General features: G+C 40.1%; 1 protein-coding gene across 10 annotated transcripts in view; it reads right to left on the reverse strand.

The window, feature by feature from the left end:
• SPIDR (scaffold protein involved in DNA repair) overlaps positions 1–19,974 on the reverse strand; it is a 437,895-nt gene that overhangs the window by 75,273 nt on the left and 342,648 nt on the right. The window lies entirely within an intron of this gene.

Consider the following 19,974-nt stretch of genomic DNA (forward strand, 5'->3'; position numbering starts at 1 on the left):
TATGGAAGCTCATTTACTCTGGATTCATGTTCTTTAACTTTCTTCTGTCAGCTGAAGCCTACTGTTGAACCTATCTAGTGAATTTTTCATTTTGGTTGTAATTTCTAACTCCAGAATCCCCATCTGGTTTTCTTTTAAAGTTTGTATCTTTTCATTGATATTCTCCATTTGATCAGACACTGTCATCATACCACCCTTTAATTCCTGAGACATGGTTTCCTTGAATTCTCAGAACATACTTATTGTGGCTGCTCTGAAATTTTTGTCTGCTAAGTCCAACATCTGGGCCCCTTCACTTGCCTGCACTCTTTTCCCCCGTGTATGGGCCAGAGTTCCCTGTTTCTTCATCTATCTTGTAATTTTTTGTTGATGAGTATTTTCTTTTTAAGATTTATTTATTCATGAGAGATGAGAGAGAGACAGAGAGAGACAAAGAGAGGCAGAGACATAGGCAGAGAAGTAGGCTCCATGCAGGGAGCCTGATGTGGGACTCGATCCTGGAACTCTGAGATCACACCCTGGGCTGAATGCAGATGCTCAACCACTGAGCCACGCAGGTGTATTTTTGAAAATATATTGTGGCAACTCTAGATACGGATTCCTCTTCTACCCCAGGCCTTGATGCTGTTGTGATCTGCACAGTAGTTCATTCAGTTGTTTACGGACTAGTCCAAACTTTTCCTGTAGGCCTCAGTAATCAGGCGTGCCTGCCCAAATGTGTGTGTGTGTGTGTGTGTTTTGTTTTGTTTTTAATCTTTTCACATGGCTTAGGTTGCCCCCAGGTCAGCATAAGCCACTTTTTAGTGAAAGATTCTGCTTAATCTCCCTCAAAAGTTAGATTTTTACTCTTTGCCATTGGGTATATATACCTTGGAGGTTGCTATCATAACTCAAGGAGATAAATGTTTGCCCTCATTCCTCTCCATCAGACAGGGTTTGTATTAGCGCTTTTTAATCATACCCCTATGAGGGTATGGCCTTGGGCCTGCCAGACTGCTAGGCACATGTGCGTCATTTATTTTAAAGTCTGGCTTCTTAGGAGTTGCCCCTGGGTCAGAGCAGCTTACTGTTCATCTAGTGTGACTGGAGGTGGTACTGAGTTCTGCAGTGTCAGTGAGGTTTGAATCCAAAATCCTCTATGGGGTTGCTGTGACTGTCTTGAGTGGGTGCCAAGCACATCCTTCTTGACTCCAAAAGTTTTATTGTGATACTACGAGGATTCTTCTTGGCTGTGTCTTTTCCCCTGACGCATCCTGTTAAACTTCTGATAGCTTGGCCATTTCCTTGTTGATAGAGTATCACAGAGCTACAGGCACTCTGAGTTGCTCTCCACCAAGATCCCTATTATTTTCAATAATGCCCTTGGACATGGGATTGTACTGTGTTCCAAATAAAGCCAGCCAACTCACATAGTGCCTTAAAGCCCTTCTTCCTCATAACTTGTCTTTCTCTGGGCAGAACCTCTGAGCCACTTATAGAACTGGGGTGTGAAGACTGTGTATCCTTCTCTGGTTGTAACCCTGCTCTAGGGTGGGTGCTGGAGGTGATGGTGGCAGCACGGGGGTAGGGCTGCTTTTCTGGTGTGGTGCTTCTATCTTATGGGTGGATTGGGGTAGGACAACTGAGCTAGTATTCTTGGTCGACCACACTTGGTGTAGATACAACATGGGCTAAGGGATTTCCTATAGTCAAACTGTATCCTAGACTATGAGTTGAGGGGAGAGGGGACATCTTGACTGCAGTCCTGGAGTAAGATCCCCAGCATAGTCTTCATAAGACAAACTGGGTTGGTGGGGGAGTAGGTCATGGCTTAAGGGCCACGGACTCTTTGTTCATCCCGAAATTTGGTAGATTTTCTTGATTCTATTGATGGAATGTTTCTCCATTTATTGTATGCCTTTAGGAAAATTTCCTGAAGCTTTTTATATGTATTTTTAAGTTTTTTCCAGTTAAAATGTTTATTAGGGAGAGAATCCACTGTATCTTCACTCTGCTATTCCAGAAGCAGGTCTTCCATTTTTATCTTCAATGTACTTCCATTAAAATAATGATCCTCTGAAAGACAAACTATGAGAGACTCCCAACTCTAGGAAACAAACAAAGGGTTGTGGAAGGGGAGGAGGTGGGGGGAATGGGGTGACGGGCACTGAGGAGGGCACTTGATGGGATGAGCACTCGGTGTTACATGTTGGCAAATTAAATTTAATAAATAAAAAAAAAAAGAAATAATGATCCTCTGGAAATTTAGCATGTGCTGTGTAAGAAAACATAATGGTGGGGTGCCCGGAAGGCTCAATCAGTTAAGTGTCTGCCTCTGGCTCAGGTCATGATCGCAGGATCCTGGGATCGAGCCCCAAGTTAGGCTCCCTGCTCAGCGGGGAGTCTGCTTCTCCCTCTCCCTCTGCCTTTCCCTCCCCCTTGCTCATGCTCTCTCTCCCAAATAAATGCATAAAATCTTAAACACACACACACACACACACACACACACACACACACACAGCTCTTTAGCCATTATGAGTTTTGAGAGTATTTGGAAACTTTCCATTCCGAATTTGTAGACTTGTGACTTGTTCTTTTTTCCTAAAAGAAATCTTGATTTGCTTGAACACAATAAAGGAGTCAAGTACAAAATACCAAGTCAGACAAAAGAAGTGCAGTAGATGCAGTGAGGCACAGAGGTACACAGAGCCATGATACAAACATCAAAAGATTCTTAATAACAATGGCACTTATGGGTTTTTCACTGTACACTAAAACAGTGCCCTGGCTTTTTGGTGGTGTCTAGTAAACCTATGATTCATTTATTTATGTGCTAAATATAGCAGGACTGCTACTGGCCAGGCCCTCTGCAAGGTGCTAGGTATGTGGTAATGAGCTAAAGAACCCCTGCTCTCTGTCCCTCCTTAGGGAAAGACTTCATATGCATATAAATATACAATTACAAACTCTGGGAGTGCTTACAAGGCAATAAGCAGAGTACCTAAGAGACAACATGGGGTGGGATGTTCTAACCAGGGTGGTCAGGGAAGGTTTTTAAAGAAATGTGATCTTTAAGCTGAGTCTTAAAGAAGGATAAGCCAATCATGCAAAAGGTTGAGAAAAGGACTTAGAACAGAGAACATAGCATATACAAATTCCTGTGATGGGAAAGAGCTTTTCCATGTTTAAGAAATTGAAAGAAGGCTAGAAAATGAGAGAGAGAGAGAGAGGCAGAAAGAAAAAAGAGAAAGAAAAAGAAAGAAAGAAAGAAAGAAAGAAAGAAAGAAAGAAAGAAAGAAGAAAGAAAGAAAGAAAGAAGGGATTAGGTAAGTGATAATAAGGTAAAGACTAATATTTGGTCATTTTGGTGCATTATTCTTTTTTTAATTTTTCAATTACTCTTTTAAAATTATTCTTAATTTAAAATCAAAGTTATATGTATAATAAAATTGAAATATTGACAAGCATTTGTAAAGAAAGGAGAAAATGGGATGGGGAGGAAAGGACTGGGTTGAGTAAGAAAAGAGAGGCATCATCCTGGAGAAGTCGCAGGGTTGGACATGGCTGGCACAGGGATGCCCAACAGTGGCTGGGGGTAAAGGCCATGTGATGATGGCCATGTGGAGGCTGATCTGATAGGAGAGCAGAGGTGGTAAATAACTGGCCTGTGTGCCAGCCAGCAAACCTACCTCCTGTCATTGATGAGTCAACAATGAGGTGACACTAAAAGGTGTTAGATAAAACTTTTGTTTCAGAAATATAACGCTTGGGCTAGGGTGGAGGATGGCGTGAACTGAGAACTTTTAGAGCAGGTCTCCTTAGACCAGTAAGAATTCACTGCTGTAATCAATGACAAATGTCTGATAAGAAATAGTGAAGTCACAAAGTTGTGTTCACAGGCTATGTTTAGCTGATTGATATGTTTTCTTTGGTTTATACAGTGTTAACACATTTTTAAATTAGTTAACAAGTACCAAAAATTGGGAGATTTTACGCAAAACTTCAATTTACTGTTATCTGGCAGCACTGAGTCAATACTCATGGATAAGGCACCAGCTTGTCATTTCATCTTGCGGGCCCCCGCCCCCACCCTTGATCTCCAACTCTCTCACAACTGCTGTTCTCTCTTGGCCTCTTTGGCTTCTGTTACCATGTGGGCATGGATTAACAAAAAAATTTCAAGAAGACAGAAGAACATGGTAGTGATGATGGGTAAAGGTCAGGGAAGAGTCTACACTGGTCTAAGATTTCTAAGGAGGTAAGTGATAGTGAAGAGAAAAGGCAGCCTCAGGGACAAGCAGACCAGACACGGGTTAGAGAAGCTGTAGAATCCAAAGGCTGGTCAAATGACCTGAGCCAGGAAGCACGCAAGGACAGAGCTGATTAACATAGAACCCAGAAATCCAAACTGCTCATGGAAGGTGCAACTCAAAGCAGAGTGGCAGTGCAGTGATGGGGCTGGAGTGGCAGCTCTCTAGCTGACATTCCTCTTTTGTAAGACATATCTCTTGATTATTTCAATTACTTTAGTCTAACATAGATTAGGACAGCATCTGAGGTCTCTGAGCAGACGCTGTAACAGCTTGTGGCCATGCTCAGCAGGACAACCAGTTGACACCAATACTGTCTGTCCTTAGCTCAGAAATACGGTGAACTCAACTGCTAGCCAAGGAGATTTGACATTTTATTTTATCATTTTTTAAAAAGATTTTATTTACTTACCTACTTGAGAGAGAGAGAGAGAGAGAGAGAGAGAGAGAGCCTGCAGGGGAAGAAACAGAGGGGGAGAGAGAGAGACCAGCAGACTCTGTGCTGAGCGTGGAGACTGATAAGGGCTGGATCTCACAACCCTGAGATCACGACCTAAGCTGAAATCAAAAGTGCACTGATTGGGCCACCCAGGCACCCCAGGAGATTTGACATTAAGTGATGGGTCAGTGTTAATAAAATTGAGCTTCTACTTCTGGAAGCTTTCCTGCTACAGAATACCCACTGGACAAGGTAGATATGCGCATTCAGCAATTCCAACTGTGTGCAGCCAGTGATGGGTGAGCTAGGGCTCAGCCCACAGGTGACATTCCACACTCTGTCTGGCACCGAGCACTGTTGGTAGGTACCCTCTGCCTACGTGAGAGGGATGTTGCTGTTCTTAGAAGTGATTAACTTAGAACAACAGAGAGAAAGTGTCTCAGAGGGAGGAAGTAGGATGTTGGTGGTTTGAATAAGAGCCTCTGAACTGTATTTAATCCATGAAGACAGACTTTGCCATTCAAAAATCTTGGAATAAAAATCTGGCAAGTGAATGCCACTTATTTATTAGGCATTCCACACATGCCTAATATGTGTACCTTCATCCATGTAAGATCCTTCCATTTTCATGACTTTAAGCATGTGGTGCAGGAGACCGGCAGGGTCTGGAAAACAGGGGCTCTAGTTCTGAGCTCTGCTGCTGGTGGATGTGAGCCCCTGACTGTGCACCTGTACAATCCAGATTAATCTACATCTGCTTCATACCTAGCAAATGCTTGCACTTAGTCTGTGTCAAAATCTTGGTTTCCTTGGTCCATCAGGCAAATTTACCATTATAAACGCAGCTAATGGATAAGAGTGTCCTCTCATCAGGTGCCCGCTCTCTTCAGTCTGTAAGCAGGTGTGCACCCCTCGGTGAAGGGGCTTGGAGAAGAGAGCTTGGTTAACAGCACAGAGGGCACCGTCCCCCACAGAAACAGCACTGGCACACATGAAACCAACCTGTGAGTGGCCTTATGATGCTGCCCTGTCACCCAGCTACTGCAGTTCTGTTTGTTAGGTAAAGGTCCACTCTGTGTGAAGCAAGAAACAATCCTGGAAATACCCAGGGTCTGCAGCTTGTCCCTGCCCACCTCCCCCACCAGCCAGCGACACTCCACCCCTCCCAGCTGGGAAAATAAGGCAGCAGTCAAAAAGTAGTGCAAGAACCTCCTGTTTCAGCCATCACCAGTCTTCAGCAGGACTTTGACTGCATGGGTTTCTGAGCCATGGAGGGTGAGGCCGGGACCGTGCTGGAAGAACAGACTAAAACTGGTGCCAGATGAAACTACATTCCACAGTACATTCCCAGCAACATAAAATAATACAGATAAGAGGTTCACTGTTCAATCACATTCATATCATGTTGAAAGTATAAAAGTCCACTACGGAGTTAATATTTGTCTTGAAGAATGTTTTTTTCCTTCTCTTACCAGCTTAATGGCAGATCATGCTAATTAAAGAATACTTTAAGAATCCTAAAAATTCATGTATTGTTAATCTGCTAAAGCAACAGAACAAAACATGAGGAATAAGGAAAACAAAACTGTTGATCTGTAGAGGGAGTTTCAGTGAGACTATAATTCCTCTTTGAAGTTTCAAATGTCCCCCCCCCCCAACTTTTGAAAAATATTCATTTTTCCCCTTCCGTTTACTCACTGGCTCAGTTTCATAGAAACACAAGAGAAGAAAGAGAAACAGCAGACTTATGTGTGTGCGTGTGTGCGTGTGTGCGTGTACACTGAGAGGGGAGATTACGTGAACATGTGGGATGTTTACTCGGGTTATGGGAGCAGTTCTTAGCAGTCCACCAAGAATTCCCGGAATCAGAGTCCTTTCGGCCGCTTTCTTCTAGGTCAGTGTCGCCTTAAGCAGCCTCTAAAGATCAACAAGGTTCTTTCTCTCCACATGATTTCTTATTAAGCCTCCATTTTAAAGAAGAAATGGAAGAAATTGGAGGATGAAGTGAGGGGGAAGAAAAGCAAGAGAAAGAAAAAGGGGGAGGGGAGAGGGGGAAGAGAGGAGAGTCTGAATATGAAAGGGGGAGGAAGAGTCACAGAAAAGAGGGAGGGAAGAGGAAGAAAAGGAGGAGAGGGACACGGAGGGCTGAGTGGGTGGAGGGCCTTTCCCAGCTCCACCAACCCGCTTGGCAGACGGGAAACCAGATACAGCAGGACATTGTGTTCTTCTCCTGAAAAACAACCAGACTGCGCTCCTAAAGTAAACAGTTAATCCTGTTGTTTATCTTTGTAACATGAGGAGATGTTAACAGGATGATTTCTACCGCACAGAAATGTGGTTTTTATTAATTTAAAAATCGTATTTTCTCTTTGATAAAATAAAAGTGTGACATATAAACTTTCTGATGTCAATGAACAGGAAGGAATAACAATCTTTCTTTGCCAAAAGTGACTTAACTAAAGGATGCCAAAAAAAAAAAAAAAAAAAAGCCCGAAAAAGGCCTTTTCTTTACTCACACATCCTATTTATTTTTGGAAAATACTGCATTACTGAATCAAACTAAGACAAACCAAAACAAAACCTGCTGTAAGCCTGGTCCACCCCAAACTTTGATTTTTGAGTATTGCTCGTGGAGATTAAGACTGTAACTGGGCCACGTCAAGAGTAAGAAGAGGATATTTTATATGTTAATAGAAGTTTGCCCGCAGAGCAAATTTTCAAAGATACTTAGTTATTAATTGAAATTTCTATTGAGGTAACTGTGGATTCACATGCAATTGTAAGATGCGCTCTAGAGTTGTTTGCACACTTTGCTCAGTTTCCCCCACTAGTGTACTATTATACTAGCAAATGATGATGCATGACAACTAGGATACTGACATTGATACCATCCACCGATCCGATTCAGATTTCACAGATTTGACTTGTGCTCTGGTGTACATGTTCATGTGTGGATTCAGTGCTATAAAGTTTTACCACCTGTATAGGATCCTATATCCAGCACCACAGTCAAGACACCGACTAGTTCCACCATTACAAGGATCCCTCAGGTTGTCTTTTATAACCAAACTATTTCTCACCATCTCCCCACCCCCATCCAAACATCAAGCCATTATTAATCTGTCCTTCATTTCTAAAACTCTGCCATTTCAAAACGCCATAAGAAAAAGAATAATCTAGTAAATAATCTTTGGGATTGCATTTTTTCTCCCTTCAGCACAATTCCCTGGAAATTAATCCAAGCTATTATGCCTTTTATGCCATTATTAATCTGTCCTTCATTTCTAAAACTCTGCCATTTCAAAACGCCATAAGAAAAAGAATAATCTAGTATATAATCTTTGGGATTGCATTTTTTCTTCCTTCAGCATAATTCCCTGGAAATTAATCCAAGCTATTATGCCTTTTACTTTTATAGCAATTTTGAGATACAATTTATACACCATCAAATTCACCCTGCTAATAAAATCAGTAAATGGCAAAATATACAAAATTTGCCCCATTATTAAAAATATTAAGTGGCAAAATACACTTAACGTAAAATTTACCATTTTAACCATTTTAAGGTAAAATTCAGTGGTATTAAGTACATTCATAATGTTCTGCAACCACCAACACTATCTTACTCCAGAATATTTTCATCACCCCAGAAGGAAATTTCAGTCTATTAAAGCAACCTCCTCATCCTCCCCTCCCCCAAGTACCTAGAGACAACTAATCTACTTTCTGTCTCTAAGGATTTGCCTATTTTGGATACTTCACATGAGTAGAGGCATGCAATATGTAGCCTTTTGTGTCTGGCTTCTTTCACTTAGCATAATTATTTCAAGATCCATTCACACTGTAGCATGGATCAATACATCATTCATTTTTGTCGGTGTGTAATATTCCATTTTGGGTTATTTCTACTTTTTTCCATTTATGGAAAAAACTTTTTTTAAAGGCCTAAAATGTATTTTAGTAAGTTGATGCTACATTACTGATCCACTTTGCAGAGAAGCTCCAAAGATACCAGGACAAATAAAACATGGTACACCAATAAAAAACGCACAACATAAGTACCTAAGATAGGCAAGACCAAGAGCTACTGTCTTACCTTCAGCACACAGCAACCCTGTTCCCAAGATTGTACTGGGCCTATCAAGAAAAGCTGTGAACAGCAACATCACAGACACAAAAAGGGCCAATCCTGGGTTGTCCTCATCCAAGAAAAAGATGGAGGCAACTTAACATAAATTTTAAAAAAATATACTAAAATGAAAATCTCTAAGAAAAAATGTCTTCCTTAGGACATGATGGGGTATTCCATGGGCTATAACAGTATATGTTGTCTGTGACCCCTGTGGACACTTGCCTGAATTCCCACCTGTGAGTGAATGGAGCAATGGGGCTACGGTCATTGGGGGGTTTGTTTTGTAGTGTATGTGTGGCAGTGCCTCTGAGGTTGCGAGGTATAAGAATGAAAAAGCAAAGAGAACAGGGTGGACAAAGAGTGGAATGATGAAGATTAATGAGAGCTCTAACTGGATCCATATTGTAATGGTTCTACCCTGCACCCAGGCCCGCAACAGTCACAGGAGACTATAGGAAAGCACCACACAGAATCCATTAGTTAAATGATACAGAACTGATTTGTGAAATATTGCTCCTCCCTTGCCTTCTATGTTTGACTTGTGATGAACTGCCACACTGTTTTACAAAGTGGCTGCACCATTTACATTCCCACTAGCTGGCTATGAGGGTTCTAAATGTCTCCACATCCTCACCAATACTTATTATTGTCTGCTTTTTTTATTATAGCCATACTAGTAGGTGTGAAGTACTATCTGCTGTGGGATTCAGTTTGCATTTCCCTAATGACTAATGATATTGGTCATCATGTACTTCTTGGGACATCTGTGAATCTTCTTTGGAGAAATATCTGTTTAAATCCTTGGACCACTTTTTATTTGAGTTCTCTTTTTATGTTGAGTTGTATTAGTTCTTCATATATTCTGGATATAAGTCTCCTAACAGGTATGTGATTTGCAAAATATTCTTCCATTTTAGGGGTTGTCTCTTTACTTTCTTGGTGATGTCCTCTGAAACACAAAAGTTTTTAATTTTGATGAAATTCCATTTATATATTTTTCCTTTGTTGTGTATGCTTTTGGTGTCATTTGAAAGAAACCACTGCCTAATATATAAAGTTGTGAAGCTATATTCTTATGTTTTCATCTTAGTTTTTCATTCTTTAGGTCTATGATTCATTTTGAGTTACCACTTAACGTATGGTGTGAGGCAAGGGTCAACTTAATTCTTTTGCATGTGGACATCCAGTGTCTCAGTGCCAATTGCTAGAATTACTGTTCTTTCCCTATTGAATTATGTTACCCTGTCAAAAATCAATTGATCATAAATGTAAGGTATTACACCTTTAAAAAAACAGATACATCATGCTGATGACATCTAAAAAAACCCCATGAGTATAGGAAAGGAAGGAAGGAAGGAAGGAAGGAAGGAAGGAAGGAAGGAAGGAAGGAAGGAAGGAAGGAAGGAAGGAAGGAAGGAAGGAAAGTTTCAACCCTGCAGAATAAAGGATTTAATCAGTTTTAGAGTCCATCATTGGCAAAGAGTTGTACAAATGCATCTATACTCTTAGGGTACACAGACTAGAATTGCTGCTGTATTTATTTAGGTTCAATGAATACAGAGCAAATGTCACTGGCTGGTATCTTATTTCATCTAGTTCCACTATATTACAATCGCTATGCAGGGGACTCTCAAAGCTCTATGCCTTCCCATCCAAATTTGTTCCTTCTCCTATGCATTGCCTCTTTGTGTAATATGGCCCTTACTATTTTCAGTCACTGTTTCAAAACCTGAGAGCATTCTTATTATTTATTTTAGTTCCTTTTTTCACATCCAGCTGCTATAGACTATCCATTTTACCTTCATATTTATCTTTTTAGTATCATTCTTCCTTCTCATTCCTGTTATTATTACCTTGTTTTGCTTATGATCTTTGTTGCCCAACAAAACTTCCTAACCTCCATCTTTTTCTTCTAAGCTCTTCTTAAGGGACAGAGTTAATCATGTCACTCAACTAGTCATGGACCTACTAAGGTATCCCAATGACTCCTACATGTCTCAACATGTGTGTGTGAGTCTAAGAAGATCAAGTTCCTACAACCATTTCCCCACCTGAGTCTTGGCTCCCGTTAGTTCCTCTAAACTAATTTGATATTCTTTGTCACTTCCATTTGTTTAGAGTTGTTCATTTTCAAAGTCAAACTCAAATTCCATATCTTTCATGAAGATGTTTCTCAGTCCAATGGTGAAAACAATTCCTCTTTTTTCTTTGTAATCAAAGTGTTTATTTTTTACCTTTATTTTAATTCTTATCACATTCTATTCTGTATTATCAACACTTGTATAGATCTTTTTACTATCCTTTTTGTCTGGATGTTTCTTTTTTTCTTTCCTTTTTTTTTTCAAGTTTTTAATTTTAATTCCAGTATAGTTAAAATACATTGTTACATTGGTTTTACATACACAATATAATGAGTCAGCAATTCTATACATTACCTAGTACTCATCATGATAAGGGTACTCTTAATCTCCATCACTTACTTCATCCATCCCCCTACCCACCTCCTTCCTGGTGATCATCAGTTTGTTCTCTGTAGTTAAGAGTCAGTTTTTCTCAGTTTCTCACTTTTTTTCTTTCCTTTGTTCATTTGTTTTGTTTCTTAAGTTCCATATTTGAGTGAAATCATGTAATATTTGTCTTCCTCTGCCTTATTTTGCTTAGCATAATACTCTTGAGCTCCATCCACGTCCTTGCAAATGGCAAGATTTCATTCTTTTTTTGTGGTTGAATAACATTCATGACTCTGTTTGTGTGTGTATACATGTGTATAACACCTCTTCTTTATCCATTCATCTACTGATGGACACTTGGGCTGTGTTCATAATTTCACTACGGAAATAATGCTGCTAAAATCATAGGGGTGCATGTTTCCCTTTGAATTAGTGTTTTTCTATTTTTGGGTAAATATCTAGTGGTATCATTGCTGGGTCATAGGGTAGTTCTGTTTTTAACTTTCTGAGGAATCTTCACACTGTTTTCTACAGGGGCTGCACCAGTTTGCCTTCCCATCAACAGTGCACGAGGGTTCCTTTTCCCCACAACCTCACTAACACTTGTCATTTCTTGGGTTTTTAACGTTAGCCATTCTGCCAGGTGTAAGGTGATATCTCATTGTGGTTTTGATTTGTATTTCCCTGACGATACATAAATAAACCCACAATTAGGTGGTCAATTAATCTTTGACAAAGGAGTAAAGAGTATACGGTGGGAAAAAAGTCTCTTCAACAAATAGTGTTGGGAAAACTGGACAGTAACATTGCAAAAGAATTAAACCGGACCACTTCCTTAAACCATACATAAAAATAAACTCTAAATGGATTAAAGACCTAAATGTGAGACCTGAAACCATAAAAATCCTAGAAGGCAGCAGAAGCAGTAATTTCTCTGACATCAGCCATAGTAGCATTTTTCTAGATATGTATCCTGAAGCAAGGGAAATAAAAGCAAGAATAAATTACTGGTATTACATTAAATAAAAAGCTTCTGCACAGCGAAGGAAACAATCAACAAAACTAAATGAAAGGCAGTCTACTGAATGGGAGAAGATATTTGCAAATGACAAATCCAAAAAAGGGTTCGTATCCAAAATATGTAAAGAACCAATACAGCTCAACATCCAAAACCCAAATAATCCAATTAAAAAAACGGGCAGAAGTCAGGAACCGACATTTCTCCAAAGAAGACAAACAGATGGCCAGCAGACATATGAAATGATGCCTGGAAGTTTCTTGTGGGCAGGGATCATGTTTCTTATCCCTATATATCCAACACAATGCTTAGCTCAGAGCTTTATACATTACAGATGGTCTACATATGCTTGGTATACCAACTTGAATTAACAAGTATTTTTTTCAGGCTTTTTGGGGACAGAAGATATAAAATGTAGTTCCTACATACAGGAACAGTAACAGGTACTTGAAATTTTAGCTTTCTTCAGGTAATTCACAAGGTGAGACTTCTACATTGTTCTAAATATAGGTGTGGGAAGGGAAGTTTTAGTACTCCAGTGAAATACTAAATTAGAACAAGATAAATGGAGGAAAGGAAGGAGGGAGGAATCTTAGCTAAGAAAGTTTATTACTCAAAATGTGCCAAATTAACTCAGCTGCCCTGGGCAGATGGTGGTTTTGTTTTCTCTCAATTTATTCCCCAATTCACTCTTCAATGAGGGGTTATGTGGTATTCTCACTTTTCCATGTCTATTCAGCACTGAAACCTGAAGAGACAAATGTCTATGACTGAGTAGAGAATAAGGAACAAGGCAGCAGGCAAGGGGCATAGTTTTGGTAGTGCCATAAGTAAGTTATATTGTCCCATTGCTTCGTCTGGATCACCAAATAGTATGTCAGCCAAAGCAAGAGTCATCACAACCTTTCTCAACCAGGGTTCTGTAAGGGAATTGAACCCTAAAACTCTGAGGCTGCACTGCATGTAATGGACAAGAGCCCTCCATTGTGTCTAACATGGCACCAGTTACGTGCAGTCTTAGGAGAAATGAGAACAAGCTCCAGGGTCCTATACTCCAGTGTGGGAGCCAGTGTCGAGTACATGAACCTGAGAGTAAACAGCACTGCTGTATTGGTCCTGGGGATACAACAGGGAACAGCGTTTAATCATCCTTGGATGACTTGCTTCTGAATCAGGGTTTCACACTCGAGGCTGACTAACTGGCCTAGAAACCAGTCCTACCTGAAGCAATCAATGGCTTATGAATCATCTGTGTTTGGGAAGCGCAGGTACATAGTCTATCTACTCCGGTCCTACCAAATAAAACACAAATTACCTAGGCAAAGGCATACCTACAAGATTTACTGTGTTGTTTTTGAAATATCAATGGTGATTTTCCAAATCCTTCTGCAATCCTAAGAATACCTGTTCTTAGGAAAATATTAAATTGCTTTATAGTACTTTATAGTGAAGTAATTTCAGCTTCAAAGACTAAACCATATTCTGGTTACTGTACTGAGAACAGACAAAGGATCATTTTTAGAAGACAACTCTACTTTTCAGAGAGAAGGAAGTTTGTCATGTATGAATCTGTTCCATTTCCAGCCCGCCTACCTCGGTGCACAGGATGGCACGCCATACCGGCTGACATTCCTCTCCGTGTCTTACCCAGCCTCAACTTCCCAGCCCACCTGGGAACCCAGGACACCCACCACCTACACGTCTTTGTTTTGTGATGACTATCATCTAGCCTACATCTGTTTACTCTCCAAACATCAGCTTCCGCGTATAGACCAGCAGACTAGCACACTCTGAAATCCCAGAGCAGTCTCCTCTCAGCTGGTAGCCTGCCCTCTTTCCTGCCAACCTTCTAGAAAGTATGGGCTTCACTTATTTCCGCTTACTCGCTTACTTGCTTTCGTGATAATTTAGTTTTTGAAGCAATCTCAAATTTACTGAAAGTTCCATACAGTACGAAGCATGTTTTTTTCCTGAATCTTTTGGGAATATGCTTGTACAAACAAGGACTTTCTCTTACACGACTGCTAGACCACCATCGAGGGGAGGAAACGAACACCTGACTCTCAGACTCCACTCATGCTTCACCCATTGTTCCAGTCATGTCCTTGGTAGCAAAAGGAGATAGCTCAGAATCATGTACTGCATTGAGATGTCATGTCTCTTTAATCTTCTGCAATCTGGAAGGATTTCTTTGAGTCTTTCTTTGAGTTTCATGACCTTAATATTTTTGAAGGATACAGGCCAGTGGTTTTGTAGTACACAAACCTTCAGCTTGGGTTTGTCTGATATTTTCTCACGATGAGATCCAGCCTATGTATCATTGGTAAGAATAACGCAAAACTGACGCTATCTTCTTCTAAACAGTTGGCACACTCTCCCAATTTGTCCCGTTACTAGTGATGTTCACTTACTATTTGATTAAGAGGATGTCTGCCAGGCTTCTCAACTATTTCCTTCTGAAATTAAAAAATATTGTGTGGGAAATACTTTCTCCATGTTGTGGACACATGGATTCTTTTACTATGGGCTATAGTGCATGGCTATTATTTATTTTGATGTTCAAATTGTCCCAGGTTTTGCTTGTGCCAGCCCCTTGCAAGCTAGCTCCTGTGTCCTTTTGATTTCTTTATCACTCTGAGAATGTTCTTACTTTCTGACATAAGGATGTTCAAAGCTCATCTTACATTTTTCTCTCATTCAAACCTGAAATCAACGATTTCACCAAGGAGCCCTGGTTTCTTTATGTGCTTGTTGCTACCGCAGTATCGCTCAGAACCTCTTAGCAGACAAGCTAGGAACACATATGTACATACACATACACGCTCTCACAATAATACACATTTACTTCTGTTTATTCATCCCTTTTGAAAACTGTGAGTTGACACCACCATAGGATTCATTTTAGTTTTTCCCTTTACTACATGTTGTTAACTCACAGGTACCTCAAACTCAGCATGTCTAAAACCAAACGTAAATTTTCTCATTATTTCTCAATCTGTTCACCCTCCTAATTTCCCATCTCCTTGAAGGATACCATTTATCTTTTTGCCCAAACCTTAGAATCCTTCTAGATTCTTCCTTTTCCTCCACTTTCCAAATCCAATCATCTATGGGGTCCTGCCTTTTCTACTTCTCAACTATTTCCAGATGTGCACCATCTTTTTTACCCATTAGTTTGTTTTAACAGATGAGTTAAGACCTCTTCCTTTTTACCCAGGCATTTACAGTTACTTCCTCTTGTGTTTAGAAACTTCCAGTGTATCACATGTATCACATGCAGAAAAAAATCCAAAGGCTTTGATACAGTTTTCCAGATCTTCTCAAGACCAGAACCTGACCCTATTCCTTTTATTTTCCTTTACAATGTAGGAAAAGCCACACTAGCCTCCCCGCTGTTATGTAAATAAGCCAGCGTGCCCCTGCCTCACAGGGCGGGCACTCATCCTCTCTGCCTGGGATGCAATTCCCACAAACACCTGCATGGGTTGTTCTCTCCCCATCTTTGGAATTTTTCTCAAATATTATCTTCTCAGTGAGGCTTTCCTTGATTCTTAGGTAAAAAGAGTAACCACTCAACACTGATTATTTTCTTATCCAATTTTATTTAAAGCCATAATATAATCACTATTACTTTCTTATATCATAACTCCTTGTCTGCTGCCAGTCTTCACCAATGGCAACGAACATTAGTATGTTCCATTAATTCCATTAGCACATAGATCTCGTGTGTGTGTGAGTGGCGGTGGTCTTATTTATAGCTGCATCCCTAACACCCAGAACAGTGTATCACACAGAGTAGGTCCATAGTAAAAAAGTTGGCGAATGAATGTTTCCTCATGATCTTCTTAGTTACTTCTACGGTAGCTTAATATTCTATCATGTAGTAGGTCATAACTAAATAATTCTCCTTATACTGGATATTTAGGTTGCTTCTTTTTTTCACTGCTACCATGAAGAACAGTGTATATGTATATGTTAATTTTTTGTTTGTTTTTCATCAATTAGATTTCTAGGAATTATTGGGTCAAAGAGTGTATCTTTATTATTAGATGTTACGTACTGCTCTCCAAAATAGTTGTAATGCTTACAAATTCCAGTAGTAATAATTGTGTATAAAGAGTCCTATAATTTTTCTAAATAATATATATAGCTCAAAGTTTTAAAGTATTACAGAAATATATGACACAAAGTTTCCTCCCATTCTTGTCCTCTAGTCTGCTAGCTTCTATATGCCCTACACAGATGTTCACTGTTGTTTGTTTTTTACATATCCTTCCACAGTTTCTCTCTCTCTTTCCCTATATCCCTCTTCCTCCCCCTACCATATATATATTCTCCAAGGTACATAGCACATTTCAAATCTGCTCCTTGCTTTTTGTTTTTAACCAATGTCATAAATCTTCCTTCCTTTTTCCTTCCCTTTTCTTTCCCTTTCCTTCCTTCCTTGTTTCCTTTCTTTCTTTCTTGCTTGCTTGCTTGCTTGGGGTAGGGTCAGAGGGAGAGAGAGAGAATCCCAAGCAGGCTCCATGCCCAGCTCAGAGCCCAATGCAGGGCTCAATCCCACAACCCTGAAATTATGACCTGAGCTGAAATCGAGTCAGATACTTAACCAACTGAGCCACCCAGGCATCCCCAATGTCATAAAGTTTTCTATATCAGTTCATAGAATGCTTTCTCATTCTTCTTTTTGTAGCTGCATAGCTAGCTGTATGGTATTCTATTATATAGATATACTATAATTTAATTTTAATCCTCTAATGCTGACCATTTAGGCTGTTTCCACTCTTGCTATCCCAAACAATGATGCAAAGAATAACCCTGTACTTCATATGTATGCAAGTGTACCTGTAAGATAAACCCAAGAGGCGGAAGTGCTAGGTCAAAGAGCTAATGCATTTAACATTTACATACCTGCACGCATGAACAACACCCACTTAATTTACATATGCATGCTACCAAAGCCCTCTCTATGGAGGGGTAACAATTTATTCTCCCTCAACCAATGTGAGAGGGTACTTGTTGCTCCTTAGCCTCACCGCACAAATGTTATTAAAGTTTTGGATTTCTGCAAATTTGTTAATAGTGTTTTTTTTAAATTTTAAATTTCTATATTATGACACATTGAGTATCTTTTTATTTGCTTCACTTTTATTTTGGGTTATTGGCTCTTTCTATATTTATTTCTGTGGGCACTTTGCATATTAGAGAGACAGAGTTGGTAATATGGATTGCAAATATATATTCTCAGTTTGCCATGCTTTTGACTTCATTGTGCAGATTTAATAGAATTTATTAATATTTTCTTTTGGAGCTTTTGGATGTTAACTCACAGTTAGAAAATACTTTCACTTCAAGATAATTCTCCCATGATTTCCTCTAGAACTGTTTTAGCTTTTATGCTTAAGTCTTTGATCCATTTGGAATTTATCCCGGTGTGAGATAAGAGGTACAGATCTAATTTTATTTTATTTTTCCAGATGGCTCTTGTCCTGCACCATTTACTGAAATGGTTAATTTTTCCCCATTTTTCTGAAATATGTGTATTATTTTCAAAATTTCTATGTATATCTGGGACTGTCTTTTCTGCTCTACTGGTTTATCTATTACATTAAGGGAGAAAAACCCTTCAATTTTAAAAAGTGGCTTTCATTAAGTGAACAGAAGAAAAAAGAGACAAACAAAAAACAGACTGAAAAACAGACAAAAACAGTTCTTATAGAAAACAAACTGATGGTTACCAGAGAGGAGGTGAGGGTAGGGATAATAGATGAAGGGTATTAAGAGTACATTTATCTTGACGAGCACTAAGTAAAATATGAAATTGTTACATACTGATATTGTACACCTGAAACAAATATAATAACACTGTATGTTAACTACAGTGGAATTAAAAAATTAAAAAGTTTTTAAAAAAGAAGTGGCTTTCATTAATTTCTGCTTCTAATAGCTAGATGTTATCAATCTTACAGTGTTTTGTTTTTTTAATTTCTTTTTATTGGAGCTCAATTTGCCAACATACAGCATATCACCCAGTGCTCATCCCGTCAAGTGACCCCCCAGTGCCCGTCACCCAGTCACCCCCACCCCCCGCCCACCTCCCTTCCACCATCCTTAGTTCGTTTCCCAGAGTTAGAAGTCTCTCATGGTCTGTTTCCCTGTCTGAAATTTCCCACTCGTTTTCTCTCCTTTCCCCTTTATTCCCTTTCAGTATTTTTTATATTCCCCAAATGAATGGGACCATATACTGTTTGTCCTTCTCTGATTTGACTTATTTCACTCGGCATGATACCCTCCAGTTCCATCCACGTCGAAGCAAATGGTGGGTATTTGTCGTTTCTAATGGCTAAGGAATATTCCATTGTATACATAGACCACATCTTCTTTATCCATTCATCTTAATCTTACAGTGTTTTTGTGAAAATTAAAGGAAATAACTTTCGCCTGGGCCCACTGTCTGGGACTCTCATGTCCTGATCTCTCTTCCACTGCAAGTTCATTATCAAATTTGATTTTTCCAGCTCAGTGTTTAATTGACTTCTAATTCAACAAAGCCGTATTGGGACTTGAGACCCCCACTGCTAAACATTCTAAGTCCCAAACTAATAACCTCATAGTTATCCTCCCTTGCCCCTCTACCGCCCCACACCCAATCGTCAGCAAGTAACAGGCACTCACTCCATATCTTTAACACAGATCCCAACCTTTCAGCTCTAACACTTCCTCACTAGCACTCTGGTGCAGCCACCAGGCTCACCTGTCTGGACTGCTAACACAGCCAACTCGTTTGTTTCCTGTACTCTTGTGCTTCCACATTCCATTTGATCTAGAGCAGCCAAGACAATCTTTTCAAAGTGCAGATCGGATCATAACCATCCCATGGTTAAAACCTTAAAGGCTCCCCATCATTCTTTGCATGAAGCTGCCTGCCCCCCCTAACAACCCCCTCCCCCCCGGCTGTGCTCATCTTCTGTGATGGCCTCTGGGTTCACTAAGCCCCCGCCACACTAGCTTCCTTTCTGCTTCCTGAACACACCAACTTCATCCTTTTCTCTGTAATAGTTGAACTCTTTGACTGGAAAGTATGTCTCTCAGAGCTTTTCACCACTGGCTCCACCTCTCCATTCAGGTCCGACCTCAAAGGGCTCCTTCCTAGGCTTTCCCTTACTAGTCATTCCAAGTGACCTTGAAACCCCCACCCACTCCGTAACACAACACAATATTATTTCCCATAATGACAGCAATGCTTTTTGAGGACCTAACCAAGAACAGAGAGTTGACTTCGGCCTCCCTTCAGATTTTTGTGTGTTTGGTTGTCTCACCTCACCCTCCTTGCCAGGTATGCACGTTAAGGCGGTGGCTGGAGAGGCCAACAGTGGAGGTTGCAATCCTCGGGGAACTTCCTCCAGTACTGCTTGGCCAGGTGGCTAGGTTTGGTGTGAGCGGGAGTCATTGTTAAAGACTAGCCACCAACACTCTGCCCTCAGTGCAGCCAAGACAGACTAAGGGTGGAGCCCAAAGGTTTCAGAATGAGAACACCACACCCTAAGCCTCTGTTGACACTGTGCTTAGAGTTTAAACAGTGCAATTAAAAAGTGTCTACATGTCACTAACTATGATGAATGACCTAGAAGTTTATATACTTGAAT

The sequence above is a fragment of the Canis lupus genome, chromosome 35, assembly GCF_003254725.2.
Source record: "Canis lupus dingo isolate Sandy chromosome 35, ASM325472v2, whole genome shotgun sequence".
NCBI lineage: Eukaryota > Metazoa > Chordata > Mammalia > Carnivora > Canidae > Canis > Canis lupus.